Here is a 16,183-nt window from a genome sequence, read left to right as displayed (position 1 = left end):
ACGAGGCTTCACGAGACGCAGCGCAAGGACTCCATTCTCCTTTCACCAACGAATTCGACCTCCGAACGCTCGGAGGCCTTTCGACGCAGCTGTCGTGAATCGAGAGTTCGTAAGTTCAACCGCCCCGGTGCCATCTACGTCTACGGAAGGTGAAGAACCAGTGGCATCTTACGTCTGCGGAACGTGAAGAACCAGTGGCATCTACGTCTGTGGAAGGTGAAGAACCAGCGGCTTCTAGATCTGTAGAATGTGAAGAACCAGTGGTATCTACATCTGTAGAATGTGAAGAACCAGTGGCATCTACATCTACAGAACGTGAAGAACCAGTGGCTTCTACATCTGTAGAACGTGAAGAACCAGTGGCATCTACATCTGCGGAACGTGAAGAACCAGTGGCATCTACATCTGTAGAACGTGAAGAACCAGTGGCATCTACATCTGTAGAACGTGAAGAACCAGTGGCATCTACATCTGTGGAAGGTGAAGAACCAGTGGCATCTACATTTGCAGAACGTGAAGAACCAGTGGCATCTACATCTACAGAAGGTGAAGAACCAGTGGCATCTACATCTGTGGAAGGTGAAGAACCAGTGGCATCTACATCTGCAGAACGTGAAGAACCAGTGGCATCTACATCTATGGAACGTGAAGAACCAGTGGCATCTACATCTGCAGAACGTGAAGAACCAGTGGCATCTACATCTGCGGAACGTGAAGAACCAGTGGCATCTACATCTGTAGAACGTGAAGAACCAGTGGCATCTACATCTGGAGAACGTGAAGAACCAGTGGCATCTACATCTGTAGAACGTGAAGAACCAGTGGCATCTACATCTGCGGAACACGAAGAACCAGTGGCATCTACGTCTACAGAAGGTGAAGAACCAGTGGCATCTACATCTGCGGAACGTGAAGAACCAGTGACATCTACATCTGTGGAAGGTGAAGAACCAGCGGCTTCTAGATCTGTAGAATGTGAAGAACCAGTGGTATCTACATCTGTAGAATGTGAAGAACCAGTGGCATCTACATCTACAGAACGTGAAGAACCAGTGGCTTTTACATCTGTAGAACGTGAAGAACCAGTGGCATCTACATCTGCGGAACGTGAAGAACCAGTGGCATCTACATCTGTAGAACGTGAAGAACCAGTGGCATCTACATCTGTAGAACGTGAAGAACCAGTGGCATCTACATCTGTGGAAGGTGAAGAACCAGTGGCATCTACATTTGCAGAACGTGAAGAACCAGTGGCATCTACATCTACAGAAGGTGAAGAACCAGTGGCATCTACATCTGTGGAAGGTGAAGAACCAGTGGCATCTACATCTGCAGAACGTGAAGAACCAGTGGCATCTACATCTATGGAACGTGAAGAACCAGTGGCATCTACATCTGCAGAACGTGAAGAACCAGTGGCATCTACATCTGCAGAACGTGAAGAACCAGTGGCATCTACATCTGTAGAACGTGAAGAACCAGTGGCATCTACATCTGGAGAACGTGAAGAACCAGTGGCATCTACATCTGTAGAACGTGAAGAACCAGTGGCATCTACATCTGCGGAACACGAAGAACCAGTGGCATCTACGTCTACAGAAGGTGAAGAACCAGTGGCATCTACATCTGCGGAACGTGAAGAACCAGTGGCTTCTACATCTGTAGAATGTGAATAACTAGTGGCATCTACGTCTACAGAACGTGAAGAACCAGTGGCATCTACATCTGCGGAACGTGAAGAACCAGCAGCATCTACATCTGTAGAACGTGAAGAACCAGTGGCATCTACATTTGCAGAAGGTGAAGAACCAGCGGCTTCTAGATCTGTAGAATGTGAAGAACTAGTGGCATATACGTCCTCAGAACGTGAAGAACCAGTGGCATCTACATCTGCAGAACGTGAAGAACCAGTGGCATCTACATCTGCAGAACGTGAAGAACCAGTGGCATCTACATCTACAGAATGTGAAGAACCAGTGGCATCTACATCTGTGGAACGTGAAGAACCAGTGGCATCTACATCTACAGAATGTGAAGAACCAGTGGCATCTACATCTGTGGAACGTGAAGAACCAGCGGCATCTACATCTGTAGAACGTGAAGAACCTGTGGCATCTACATCTGCAGAACGTGAAGAACCAGTGGCATCTACATCTGCAGAACGTGAAGAACCAGTGGCATCTACATCTACAGAATGTGAAGAACCAGTGGCATCTACATCTGTGGAACGTGAAGAACCAGTGGCATCTACATCTACAGAATGTGAAGAACCAGTGGCATCTACATCTGTGGAACGTGAAGAACCAGCGGCATCTACATCTGTAGAACGTGAAGAACCTGTGGCATCTACATCTACAGAACGTGAAGAACCAGTGACATCTACATCTGTAGAATGTGAAGAACCAGTGGCATCTACATCTGCAGAACGTGAAGAACCAGTGGCATCTACATCTGCAGAAGGTGAAGAACCAGTGGCATCTACATTTGCAGAAGGTGAAGAACCAGCGGCTTCTACATCTGTAGAATGTGAAGAACCAGTGGTATCTACATCTGTAGAATGTGAAGAACCAGTGGCTTCTACAGCTGTAGAATGTGAATAACTAGTGGCATCTACGTCTACAGAACGTGAAGAACCAGTGGCATCTACATCTGCGGAACGTGAAGAACCAGTGGCATCTACATCTGTAGAACGTGAAGAACCAGTGGCATCTACATCTGTAGAACGTGAAGAACCAGTGGCATCTACATCTGCAGAACGTGAAGAACCAGTGGCATCAACATCTACAGAATGTGAAGAACCAGTGGCATCTACATCTGTGGAACGTGAAGAACCAGTGGCATCTACATCTGTGGAACGTGAAGAACCAGTGGCATCTACATCTACAGAACGAGAAGAACCAGTGGCATCTACAGAACGTGAAGAACCAGGGGCATCTACATCTGGAGATCATTAAGAACCAGTGGCATCTACATCCGTAGATCGTTGAGAACCAGCGGCATCTACATCTGTAGAACGTGAAGAGCAAGTGGCATCTACATCTGTAGATGGTTTCGTATAGGACAGAGTTGTAGCTGACGTTGTGTGTGTGTTTGTGTATCCACGTCTTTCCTATAGGACAGATAGATGTAGCTGACGTTGTGTGTTTGTGTGTCCACGTGTTTTGTATAGGACAGAGAGATGTCGTTGTTTGTTTGTGTCCATGTGTGAGAGATGCAGCTGAGGTTGTGTGTTTGTGTGTCCACGTGTTTTGTATAGAACGTAGAGATGCAGCTATCATTGTTTGTGTGTCCACGTGTTTTGTGTAGAACAGAGAGATGTAGCTGACGTGTGTTTTATTTTTATTATTTCCTTTCTACGTGGTGGTGACTCTACCAAAAGCACCAAGAAGTCTAACTCTGACAATGTATTGGCACTGTCCTTGAAATTGATTGGTCCATATCCCGAGACGGCTTTTCTTAGAGCCCAGTCTCCAATGGTGTCGGTCCAGATGACGCCAAAAGGCCCACAAACGCGTCAGTTTTGGTGCCAGATAAAAGGGTAAAAACCTATTCCTATAGCTTGCTACTGCCAAAGGTCTCATAATATATTTGCAGTCTTTGAAACTCTTTAAAGAAAAGCCGTCTCTGGTGTAGTGTATAGTGTAGTGTCTAGTAGTGTAGTGTATAGTGTAGTGTCTAGTAGTGTATAGTGTAGTGTATAGTGTAGTGTCTAGTAGTGTATAGTGTAGTGTATAGTAGTGTATAGTGTAGTGTCTAGTAGTGTATAGTGTAGTGTATAGTAGTGTAGTGTATAGTGTAGTGTCTAGTAGTGTATAGTGTAGTGTATAGTAGTGTAGTGTAGTGTCTAGTAGTGTATAGTAGTGTAGTGTATAGTAGTGTAGTGTCTAGTAGTGTAGTGTATAGTGTAGTGTATAGTAGTGTATAGTGTGGACCAATCAGTTTCAAGGACAATGCGTATATACTGTCAGAGTGTGTGCGTTTTACTAGTAGGAACCTCCTGGTTATTTTATTGTTTTATATTTGTATTATTTTATTATTTCCCTTCTACGTGGTGGCGACTTTACCCAAAGAACCAAGAAGATGAATCCCTGCAGTCACGAAAGCTTCAAATCGAAAATGATCAGGGTTGTCTATTTTTGTTTGCATTTTGACTGGTGTTGTGGTTATTGCAAACACGATGCCTTGTATAAAGGCGTCAGTTTGTATGCCAGATAAAAGGGTAAAAACCTCATTACTATATCTTGCTACTGGCAAAGGAGGTCTCATAATGTAAATGCTCACCCCGCTGTTGTTGAGTTGTACGCCTTTTGGCGTCTTCTGGTCCAACACCAGTGGAGAGACTTAAAGGGCTCTAAGAAAAGCCGTCTCTGGTGTGGACCAATCAAATTCAAGGACAGTGCCAATATTATTATCATTATCAGAGTTGTCTTTTTTGTTTGTTTGCATTTTGACTGCTTGTGTTGTGGTTAATGCAGCCACGATTCCTCGTCACAAGGATTCAGTTTTGTCGGCCATAAAAAAGGGGGCGAAACGCATGTTATTATTCTTATTAATATTAAGCCTCAAAGCGGTTTAGTTTGTTGTGTGTCCGTAAGGGCAATTCACTAACGGTGTCATTATTTACCTCCGTCATCCGCTTCCTATTTTGTTCAATAATACAAAATCATCAAGCGTCAAAACGTTCCCACACCAGACGCTGCTGTTCCTGCTGTTGTGCTGCCCAACTTCATGGAGTGATTTGGAAAGCAGCGGGGTGGTGACCAATCACGTCGCTCAGACGTCACGGATTCATCCCCTCCCCCCTCCCCCCCATCTACCACCCCCCCATCCCCCCAGACTCTCTCCCTCCCTCCCAACACTTTCACTACAACACCATCTGGAGTCGACAGGATCAGCGTGCCTCCCGTGCCCTTGACAAATGGGGGGCGGGGGGGGAAGTGCACCTAGCCTGGCACCCATCCTGGAGCCCAGCCTGACACACAGCCTGACACACAGCCTGACGCACAGCCTGACACACAGCCTGACACACAGCCTGGCGCGGGGCACCCGTGGCGACGCTGCGCCAGACGATGAAGACGACCCCCCCCCCGCCCCCCCCGCCCCCCCCGCGCCCCGCCCCCCCCCCCGCCCCCCCGCCCGCCCCCCCCCCCCCCCCCCCGCGCCCCCCGGCCAGCAGCAGAGACACAAAACGACCCCTCGCGTTCTCGTCAAAAGCACGACAACTTTGTTGTTGTTGTTGTTGTCGTGGTCGTGGTCACTAAGTCAATGTACAGCAAGGTCAGCGGGCGGCGGCGACGACGCGCGGACAGACGGACAGACGGAGAGACGGACGGCTCCGTGGGAACGATGGCCGGCGGAAGCGGCTTCACCCAGAGCTCTCTGCTTCACCCAGAGCTCACTGCTTCACCCAGAGCTCACTGCTTCACCCAGAGCTCACTGCTTCACCCAGAGCTCTCTGCTTCACCCAGAGCTCACTGCTTCACCCAGAGCTCACTGCTTCACCCAGAGCTCACTGCTTCACCCAGAGCTCACTGCTTCACCCAGAGCTCTCTGCTTCACCCAGAGCTCACTGCTTCACCCAGAGCTCACTGCTTCACCCAGAGCTCACTGCTTCACCCAGAGCTCTCTGCTTCACCCAGAGCTCACTGCTTCACCCAGAGCTCACTGCTTCACCCAGAGCTCACTGCTTCACCCAGAGCTCACTGCTTCACCCAGAGCTCTCTGCTTCACCCAGAGCTCACTGCTTCACCCAGAGCTCTCTGCTTCACCCAGAGCTCACTGCTTCACCCAGAGAGCTCTGCTTCACCCAGAGCTCTCTGCTTCACCCAGAGCTCACTGCTTCACCCAGAGCTCTCTGCTTCACCCAGAGCTCTCTGCTTTACCCAGAGCTCACGGCTTCACCCAGAGCTCACTGCTTCACCCAGAGCTCTCTGCTTCACCCAGAGCTCACTGCTTCACCCAGAGCTCACTGCTTCACCCAGAGCTCACTGCTTCACCCAGAGCTCACTGCTTCACCCAGAGCTCTCTGCTTCACCCAGAGCTCACTGCTTCACCCAGAGCTCACTGCTTCACCCAGAGCTCACTGCTTCACCCAGAGCTCTCTGCTTCACCCAGAGGGCTCTGCTTCACCCAGAGCTCACGGCTTCACCCAGAGCTCACTGCTTCACCCAGAGCTCAATGCTTCACCCAGAGGGCTCTGCTTCACCCAGAGCTCTCTGCTTCACCCAGAGCTCACTGCTTCACCCAGAGCTCTCTGCTTCACCCAGAGCTCTCTGCTTTACCCAGAGCTCACGGCTTCACCCAGAGCTCACTGCTTCACCCAGAGCTCTCTGCTTCACCCAGAGCTCACTGCTTCACCCAGAGCTCACTGCTTCACCCAGAGCTCACTGCTTCACCCAGAGCTCACTGCTTCACCCAGAGCTCTCTGCTTCACCCAGAGCTCACTGCTTCACCCAGAGCTCACTGCTTCGCCCAGAGCTCTCTGCTTCACCCAGAGGGCTCTGCTTCACCCAGAGCTCACTGCTTCACCCAGAGCTCACTGCTTCACCCAGAGCTCAATGCTTCACCCAGAGGGCTCTGCTTCACCCAGAGCTCTCTGCTTCACCCAGAGCTCACTGCTTCACCCAGAGCGCTCTGCTTCAAGAGCTCACTGCTTCACCCAGAGCTCACTGCTTCACCCAGAGCTCTCTGCTTCACCCAGAGCTCACTGCTTCACCCAGAGCTCACTGCTTCACCCAGAGCTCACTGCTTCACCCAGAGCTCACTGCTTCACCCAGAGCTCACGGCTTCACCCAGAGCTCTCTGCTTCACCCAGAGCTCACTGCTTCACCCAGAGCTCACTGCTTCACCCAGAGCTCTCTGCTTCACCCAGAGGGCTCTGCTTCACCCAGAGCTCACTGCTTCACCCAGAGCTCTCTGCTTCACCCAGAGCTCACTGCTTCACCCAGAGCTCTCTGCTTCACCCAGAGCTCACTGCTTCACCCAGAGCTCTCTGCTTCACCCAGAGCTCACTGCTTCACCCAGAGCTCACTGCTTCACCCAGAGCTCTCTGCTTCACCCAGAGCTCTCTGCTTCACCCAGAGCTCACTGCTTCACCCAGAGCTCTCTGCTTCACCCAGAGCTCTCTGCTTCACCCAGAGCTCACTGCTTCACCCAGAGCTCTCTGCTTCACCCAGAGCTCTCTGCTTCACCCAGAGCTCACTGCTTCGCCCAGAGCTCTCTGCTTCACCCAGAGGGCTCTGCTTCACCCAGAGCTCTCTGCTTCACCCAGAGGGCTCTGCTTCACCCAGAGCTCACTGCTTCACCCAGAGCTCTCTGCTTCACCCAGAGAAGACGCAGACAGACAAAGAGAGAGAGATCGTCTTTGTAAAAGTCTCCAGCTCCTTCCCTCCACCTCCACTCCCATCCCCGATGTGGAGGGGGGGGAGTGGTGGAGGAGGAGGAGGAGGGACGGAGGCGAGAATGGAAACGGTTTCGAGGTCGCGGGTACAAAACAACACGAAAAGGGGAAAGCCGCTAACGCATCAACGGAGAAGCCTCCCCACGGAAGCGGAGGGGGCGGCTTCCACGCTCGTTTCAACACCGCTGTCATCATCATCATCGCCACAACCATCATCATCATTACCGCAATCATCATCACCGCCATCATAGCCAGCATCATTACCGCCTCCCTCATCATCGCCGAAATCATCGCTGCCACCATCATCATCGCCGCAACCATCATCATCGCCGCGATCATCATCATCATTGTGTGCGTTAGTGTGTAAGAGTTGTGTTAGTGTGTAAGAGTTGTGTGTGTTAGTGTGTAAGAGTTGTGTGTGTTGGTGTGTAAGAGTTGTGTGTGTTAGTGTGTAAGAGTTGTGTGTGTTGGTATGTAAGAGTTGTGTAAGAGTTGTGTGTTAGTGTGTAAGAGTTGTGTGTGTTAGTGTGTAAGAGTTGTGTGTGTTGGTGTGTAAGAGTTGTGTGTGTTGGTAGGTAAGAGTTGTGTGTGTGTTAGTGTGTAAGAGTTGTGTGTGTTAGTGTGTAAGAGTTGTGTGTGTTAGTGTGTAAGAGTTGTGTGTGTTAGTGTTGTAAGAGTTGTGTAAGAGTTGTGTGTGTTGGTGTGTAAGAGTTGTGTGTGTTAGTGTGTAAGAGTTGTGTGTGTTAGTGTGTAAGAGTTGTGTGTGTTGGTGTGTAAGAGTTGTGTGTGTTAGTGTGTAAGAGTTGTGTGTGTGGTGTGTAAGAGTTGTGTGTGTTGGTAGGTAAGAGTTGTGTGTGTGTTAGTGTGTAAGAGTTGTGTGTGTTAGTGTGTAAGAGTTGTGTGTGTTAGTGTGTAAGAGTTGTGTGTGTTAGTGTGTAAGAGTTGTGTGTGTTAGTGTGTAAGAGTTGTGTGTGTTAGTGTGTAAGAGTTGTGTGTGTTAGTGTGTAAGAGTTGTGTGTGTTAGTGTGTAAGAGTTGTGTGTGTTAGTGTGTAAGAGTTGTGTAAGAGTTGTGTGAAGAGTTGTGTAAGAGTTGTGTGTGTTAGTGTGTAAGAGTTGTGTGTGTTAGTGTGTAAGAGTTGTGTGTGTTAGTGTGTAACAGCTGTGTAAGAGTTGTGTGTGTTAGTGTGTAAGAGTTGTGTGTGTTTAGTGTGTAACAGCTGTGTAAGAGTTTGTGTGTTTAGTGTGTAAGAGTTGTGTGTGTTAGTGTGTAAGAGTTATGTAAGAGTTGTGTGTTAGTGTGTAAGAGTTGTGTGTTAGTGTGTAAGAGTTGTGTGTGTTGGTGTGTAAGAGTTGTGTGTGTAAGAGTTGTGTGTGTTAGTGTGTAAGAGTTGTGTGTGTAAGAGTTGTGTGTTAGTGTTTAGTGTGTAAGAGTTGTGTGTGTTAGTGTGTAAGAGTTGTGTGTGTAAGAGTTGTGTGTTAGTGTGTAAGAGTTGTGTGTTAGTGTGTAAGAGCTGTGTAAGAGTCGTGTGTGTTGGTGTGTAAGAGCTGAGTGCATCTGCGGCGAGCGCTCTTAACGGCTCGGACGCTCACTGCCGATGAGAGGCTGCCGCCGCTCTGTCGGGAGCCAGACCGGTGCCGCCTGGACCTTTGTGGAGTCCAGCGGCAGGCCTGGTCGACTGGCTCCGGTGCTTCTGCGTACAGAGGCTGCCATTTCAGTGACCCGCTACCACCTCCGCCGTCACCGCCGCCGCCGCCGCTCTAGAGGCAGCGGCAATTCGACAGGCGTGGGCGACCAAGGGACACGGGAGTGTCCCTTGGACCCCCGCATCCAACCCGCAACTACTACCACTACGCCCGCCACCGCAGCCATTAACCTCCTTCGCCCTCAAAGCGACCGGCCGACTTTCTCACAAAAGCTTGGGCAACAACGTCTCCCGGGGTTGGTGCGTCGTGAGTTTGCCACGCCCACCGTAACCCTCACCCAACTGCATCATCATCGTCGTCGATATATATATATCCCACAGTCGCTCCGCAGTGAACAGTCACCTCTCCCACCCACCCACCCACCACCCCCCGCTCCAGACATCACAATCTCCAGTCTAGGGAGATGTCAACCCATCATCCCCACCCTCACCCACATCCTCAACCTCACCGCCTCACCCTCCCATCCTCACCCTGACCACCCCCCCCCCCCCCCCAATGTCACCCCCCACTCACCCTCACTTCAAACCATCACCCCCCATCCTCACCCCCGTCCTCACCCTCACCTAAAGTTCGGTACCACTCAGCCTCAAAGGAATGCCCGAGCCAAAAGTGGGGTAACCTCACCCCTCCCCCCAACCTTCCCCCCCCTCCACCCCTCACTCCCTCCCCCAGGTCAACGCAGCCTGAAATCAGCTGTGCAGAATGCCCCCCCCGCCCACCCACCCCCGCCCCGAGCGAGTGTTTGGGCGAGTGAGTAGGTGAGCGGGTGAGTGAGCCGGCGATTGAGTGGGTGAGTGATTGAGCGAGCTGGTGGGTGGGTGATAGAGTGGGTCAGCGGGTGGGTGGGTGAGTGGGTGGGTGATAGAGTGAGCGGGCGAGTGAGTGGGTGAGCGAACGGGTGAGCGAGTGAGTGGTTGAGTAGATAATCATGTGAGTGAGTGGGTGATAGAGTGAGCGGGTGAGCGAATGGGTGAGCGAACGGGTGAGCGAACGGGTGAGCGAGTGAGTGGGCGAGTAGATAATCGTGTGAGTGAGTGGGTGATAGAGTGAGCGGGTGAGCGAGTGGGTGAGTGAACGGGTGAGCGAACGGGTGAGCGAATGGGTGAGCGAGTGAGTGGGTGAGTAGATAATCGCGTGAGTGAGTGGGTGATAGAGTGAGCGAGTGGGTAAGCGAGCGAGTGGGTCAGTGGGTGAGCGAGCGAGCGAGTGGGTGAGCGAACGGGTGAGCGAACGGGTGAGCGAACGGGTGAGCGAATGGGTGAGCGAGTGAGTAGATAATCGTGTGAGTGAGTGGGTGATAGAGTGAGCGAGTGGGTAAAGCGAGCGAGTGGGTCAGTGGGTGAGCGAGCGAGTGGGTGAGCGAACAGGTGAGCGAATGAGCGAGCGAGTCGGTTGCGAGCGGGCGAGTGTGCGAATGCGTGAGCGAGTGAGCGGGTGAGCGAGTGAGCGGATGAGGGGGTGAGTGAGTGAGCGAATGGCTGAGTGAGTGGGTGAGTGAGTGAGCGGGTGAGCGAATGGCTGAGTGAGTGGGTGAGCGAGTGAGCGGGTGAGCGGGTGAGGGGGTGAGCGAGTGAGCGGGTGAGCGAGCGAGTGGCTGAGCGAGTGGGTGAATGAGTGGGTGAGTGAGCGGGTGAGCGAGTGAGCGAGTGAGCGGGTGAGGGGGTGAGCGGGTGAGGGGGTGAGCGAATGGCTGAGTGAGTGGGTGAGCGAGTGAGCGGATGAGCGAGTGAGCGGGTGAGGGGGTGAGCGAGTGAGCGGTGTGAGCGAATGGCTAGCGAGAGAAGAGTAAGGAGCATGGTTTAATGAAGAGTGGGTGAGCGAGTGAGCGAGTGAGCGGCAGAGAGGGGTGAGAGCGAGTGAGCGAAGTGTTTTAATGGCTAAGGAGGGAGAGCGAGAGTGGGTGAGCGTGTGTGTTTTGTGGTGGTTGAGCGAGTGGGTGAGGAGTGGGTGAGTGAGCGTATAGTGAGTGAACGGTGAGCTGAGTGGTGAGCGAGTGGTGAGTGGTGAGCGAGTAAGAGGCTGAGTGAGCGGTGAGCGCAGCGGCTGAGTGAGTGGCTGAGCGAGTGGCTGAGCGAGTGGCTGAGAGCGAGTGGGTGAGCGAGTGGTGAGCGAGTGGCTGGAGCTTTTGGCGAGTGAGCGAGTGCGAGCCATATATGAGTGTCATGAGTGGCTGGAGTGAGTGGCTGTTTGTTAGAGAGCATGCTGGTTGGGGACGGTCGAGTGAGAATACGGGGAGAGATGGCTTGCTTGGTGAGCGAGCGGCCGGGAGCGAGCATGAGCAGCGAGCGAGTGGTCGAGCCGCAGGTGTAGCAGTGCAGGTGAGCATTGCCCAGCGTGACCAGCCGGTGTCGGGGCCTGCTCGAGCGGCCGCACGGTGGCGCTGGTCAAGCGCCTGTTTGCCGCCTGTTTGTGCGGTGGTGCGCGCGCGCGCGCGCGGGGCAGCGCGGGCGCGCGCGCGCGCGCGCGGGCGTTGGAAGGCACGGAGGAGCGGGCCGAGCGAGAGCAATGAGCAGCACCGAGCGAGCATGAGCGAGCACACAGAGCACCGAGCACAGGCTGAGTGAGTGGCTGGCGAGGGCTGAGTGAGGGCTTGAGCGAGGTGGCTGAGTGAGTGGCTGAGTGAGTGGCTGCAGGGAGGGCTGAGAGTGGCTGAGCGAGTGGCTGATGAGTGGGACGAAGCAGTGAATGGTTACAGTGCTGAGCGTATGAGCGAGTGGCTGGTGAGTGGCTGTGAGTGAGGGAAGAGCGAGGGTTGAGGAGTGGCTGAGGAGTAGCTGAAGAGTGGCTGAGTGAGTGTGTGTGTGTGTGTGTGTGTGTGTGCAGAGTGGTTGAGTGAGTGGCTGAGTGAGTGGTTAGAGAGAATGGTGTTAGTGGCTGATGGAGTGGTTGAGTGAGTGAGTGGCTGAGTGAGTGGATGAGTGAGTGTGTTGGTGTGTTGTGCATGAGTGAGTGGCTGAGTGAGTGGCTGAGTGAGTGGCTGAGTGAGTGGCTGAGTGAGTGGCTGAGGAGTGGCTGAGTGAGGGCTGAGTGAGTGGCTATGAGGGTTGATGAGTGGTTGAGCGAGTGTGGACGCAGCGAGTGGGTTGAGCAGGTTGAGCGAGTGGCTGGAGCGAGTGGCTGAGTGAGTGGCTGAGTGAGTGGCTGAGTGAGTGGGCTGGAGTGAGGGCTGAGCGAGTGGCTGAGCGAGTGGACGCGGAGTGGCTGAGCGAGTGGCTGAGCGAGTGGCTAAGGAGTGGGTTGAGTGAGTGGCTGAGCGAGTGGCTGAGCGAGTGGACGAGCGAGTGGCTGCCGAGTGGCTGAGCGAGTGGTTGAGTGAGGTTGAGTGAGTGGCTGAGTGAGTGGCTGAGTGAGTGGCTGAGTGAGTGGCTGAGCGAGTGGCTGAGCGAGTGGACGAGCGAGTGGCTGAGCGAGTGGCTGAGCGAGTGTTGAGCGGTGGTTGAGCGAGTGGCTGAGCGAGTGGCTGAGCGAGTGGCTGTGCCGAGTGGCTGAGCGAGTGGCTGAGGAGTGGGCTGGACAGGGCTGAGCGAGTGGCTGAGGAAGGCTGAGTGAGTGGGTTGAGTGAGTGGCTGAGTGAGTGGCTGAGGAGGGTTGAGTGAGTGGCTGAGTGGCTGAGTGAGTGGCTGAGGAGGGTTGAGTGAGTGGCTGAGTGAGTGGCTGAGTGAGTCAGTTGCTAGGTGCGAGGGGTTCACGATGGCCACGCCCCCTCTCATCCCCTCTCCCAATTGGCGCTGCTCCCTCCCCTACTGCTCGTGGAGCTGCTCCCGGCCTTGACCACCCCGGGGGAGGGGTGAGGGGTGTGGGGGGTGTGGGGGGTGGTGGGGGGCGTGGCCGAGTGAAGGGCTCCCCACGGGCAGGGCAGCGAATCGGCGGCCACCGTGGACAGGGGGAGGCCACCCACAACGCTGCCAGCACGGACGGGGGAAGCTGGTGGGGGGAGGTGGTAGTGGGGGAGAGAGTGGGGGGGTGAGAGGGGGGGGGTGAGTGGTGGGGGAGAGAGGGTGGGGGAGAGAGAGTGGGGGTGAGAGTGGTGGGGGGAGAGTGGGGGAGAGAATGGTGGGGGGTGAGAGTGGGGGGAGAGTGGGGGAGGGTGAGAGTGGGTGAGAGGTGGGGGGGTGAGAGTGGTGGGGGGGTGAGAGAGTGGTGGGGATGAGAGTGGTGGGGGTGAGAGTGGGGGGGGTGAGAGGGGGGAGAGAATGGTGGGGGGGTGAGAGTGGTGGGGGAGGGGGGGGAGAGTGGGAGAGTGGGGGGAGAGAGTGGGGGTGAGAGTGGTGGGGGGGGAGTGGGGGGAGAGAATGGTGGGGGGTGAGTGGTGGGGGGGAGAGAGGGAGAGTGGGGGTGAGTGGTGGGGGGAGGGGGGAGAGAATGGTGGGGGTGAGAGTGGTGGGGGTGAGAGTGGTGGGGGGGAGAGAGGGGGGGAGAGAGTGGGGGGAGTGGTGGGGGGGGAGAGTGGGGGGAGAGAATGGTGGGGGGGTGAGAGTGGTGGGGGGAGAGGGAGGGGGGTGAGAGGGGGGGGAGAGGGGGGAGAGAATGGTGGGGGGTGAGAGTGGTGGGGGTGAGAGTGGTGGGGGGAGAGAGTGGGGGAGGGGGGGGAGGGGGGAGGAATGGTGGGGGTGGGAGGGAGGGGGGAGGGGGGGGTGAGTGGTGGGGGGTGAGAGTGGTGGGGGGGTGAGGGAGGGGGGAGAGAATGGTGGGGGGTGAGTGGTGGGGGGAGAGTGGGGGAGGGTGAGTGGGGGTGAGGGTGGGGGTGAGAGTGGTGGGGGGTGAGAGTGGTGGGGGTGGAGTGGTGGGGGTGAGTGTGGGGAGGGTGGGGGGGTGAGAGTGGGGGGAGAGAATGGTGGGGTGAGTGGTGGGGGGAGGGGAGTGGGGGGAGGGGGGGAGGGGGGGAGTGGGGGAGAGAATGGTGGGGGGTGAGAGTGGTGGGGGGAGAGAGTGGGGGGGAGGGGGGGTGAGTGGTGGGGGGGAGGGGGAGAGAATGGGGGGTGAGAGGGAGGGGGAGATGGGGGGAGGGGGGTGAGAGTGGTGGGGAGAGGGGGGAGAGAATGGTGGGGGTGAGAGGGGGGAGAGAGTGGGGAGAGGGGGGGGAGGAGGGTGGGGGAGGGGGGAGAGAAAGGGGGGTGAGTGGTGGGGGGTGAGGGGGGGAGAGGGGGGGAGGAGAGGGGGGGGTGAGTGGTGGGGGGAGGGGGGAGAGAATGGTGGGGTGAGAGTGGTGGGGGAGTGGGGGGAGGGGAGTGGGGGTGAGAGGGGGGGGGAGGGGGGGGTGAGAGGGGGGGGTGAGAGTGGGGGGAGAGAATGGTGGGGGGTGAGGAGGGTGGGGGGAGAGGGGGGAGGGTGAGAGTGGGGGAGTGGGGTGGGAGGGAAGTGGGAGAGTGGGGTGAGTGGTGGGGGAGAGTGGTGGGGGGTGAGAGGTGGGGGTGAGGGTGGGGGGTGAGAGTGGTGGGGGTGAGAGGGGGGAGAGAATGGTGGGGGGGTGAGTGGTGGGGGGAGAGTGGGGGGAGAGAGTGGGGGGGTGAGAGTGGGGGTGAGAGTGGGGGGGTGAGAGTGGTGGGGGTGAGAGTGGTGGGGTGAGAGTGGTGGGGGGGTGAGTGGTGGGGGGTGAGAGGGGGGGGTGAGGAGGTGGGGGAGGGTGGGGTGGGGGAGAGGGGGGGTGAGTGGTGGGGGGAGGGGGGAGAGAATGGTGGGGGGTGAGTGGTGGGGGGGAGGGGTGAGAGTGGGGGTGAGAGTGGTGGGGGGGTGAGTGGGTGGGGGGGTGAGGAGAGTGGTGGGGATGGAGTGGTGGGGGGTGAGAGTGGTGGGGGGGTGAGTGGGGGGAGAGAATGGTGGGGGTGGAGTGGTGGGGTGGGAGAGGGGGGGGAGGGGGGAGAGGGGGGGGGGGGGGGGGGGGGGAGAGTGGGGGGAGAGAATGGGGGTGAGAGTGGTGGGGGGGGAGAGGGGGGGTGAGAGTGGTGGGGGGAGAGTGGGGGAGAGAATGGTGGGGTGAGAGTGGTGGGGGGTGAGTGGTGGGGGAGAGAGAGGGGGGGGTGAGAGTGGTGGGGGAGAGGAGAGAATGGTGGGGGTGAGTGGTGGGGGAGAGAGTGGGGGGGGAGAGAGTGGGGGGGTGAGAGTGGTGGGGGAGAGTGGGGGGAGAGAATGGGTGGGGTGAGTGGTGGGGGTGAGAGTGGTGGGGGGAGAGAGAGAGAGGGGGGGGAGTGGGGAGAGAATGGGTGGGGGTGAGAGGTGGGGGGAGAGGGGGGGAGGGGGAGGGGGTGAGAGTGGTGGGGGGTGAGAGTGGTGGGGGGTGAGAGTGGTGGGGGTGAGAGTGGGGGAGAGAATGGTGGGGGGTGAGAGTGGTGGGGGGAGAGTGGGGGAGGGTGAGTGGGGGTGAGTGGGTGGGGGTGAGAGTGGTGGGGTGAGTGGTGGGGTGAGAGTGGTGGGGGTGAGAGTGGTGGGGGGGTGAGGGGGGTGAGAGGAGAGAATGGTGGGGGTGAGAGTGGTGGGGGAGAGGGGGGGGAGGGGGGGGAGTGGTGGGGGGAGGGGGGAGAGAATGGTGGGGGTGAGTGGTGGGGGAGAGAGGGGGGAGAGGGGGGAGAGGGTGGGGGGAGGGGGGAGAGAATGGTGGGGGGTGAGTGGTGGGGTGAGAGTGGTGGGGGGAGAGAGTGGGGGGAGGGGGGGTGAGAGTGGTGGGGGGAGAGTGGGGGGAGAGAATGGTGGGGGTGAGAGGGTGGGGGAGAGAGTGGGGGGAGAGAGTGGGGGGGGTGAGGGTGGGGGAGAGTGGGGAGAGACGGGGGGTGAGAGTGGTGGGGGAAGAGTGGGGGAGAGTGGGGGGGAGGGTGGGGGAGGGGGGAGAGAATGGTGGGGGTGAGGGTGGGGGAGTGGGGGAGGGTGAGTGGGGGGTGAGTGGTGGGGGGGTGAGTGGTGGGGGGTGAGGGTGGGGGTAGAGTGGGGGAGGTGGGGGTGAGTGGTGGGGGGAGAGGGGAGGGGAGGGGGGTGAGAGTGGTGGGGGGTGAGAGTGGTGGGGGAGAGGGTGAGTGGTGGGGGTGAGGGGGGTGAGAGTGGTGGGGGTGAGAGGTGGGGGTGAGAGTGGTGGGGGTGAGAGTGGGGGG

General features: G+C 56.8%; 1 long non-coding RNA gene across 2 annotated transcripts; it reads left to right on the top strand.

The window, feature by feature from the left end:
• Positions 1–7,366: 7,366 nt before the first annotated feature.
• LOC142907833 (uncharacterized) lies at positions 7,367–9,457 on the top strand. Of its 2 annotated transcripts, none has more exons than XR_012931273.1 (3): positions 7,367–8,595; positions 8,707–8,739; positions 8,912–9,457. It is a non-coding gene; the product is annotated as an uncharacterized LOC142907833 (long non-coding RNA). The 2 variants fall into 2 exon arrangements; XR_012931272.1 differs by having other exon boundaries at positions 8,707–9,137; positions 9,198–9,457.
• The last annotated feature ends 6,726 nt before the right edge of the window (positions 9,458–16,183 follow it).

The sequence above is a fragment of the Petromyzon marinus genome, chromosome 83 (assembly GCF_048934315.1).
Source record: "Petromyzon marinus isolate PM22_M1 ecotype Great Lakes invasive population chromosome 83, UKy_Petmar_22M1.pri1.0, whole genome shotgun sequence".
NCBI classification, from domain to species: Eukaryota; Metazoa; Chordata; class Hyperoartia; order Petromyzontiformes; family Petromyzontidae; genus Petromyzon; species Petromyzon marinus.
This window is presented reverse-complemented; position numbering and strand designations above follow the sequence as displayed.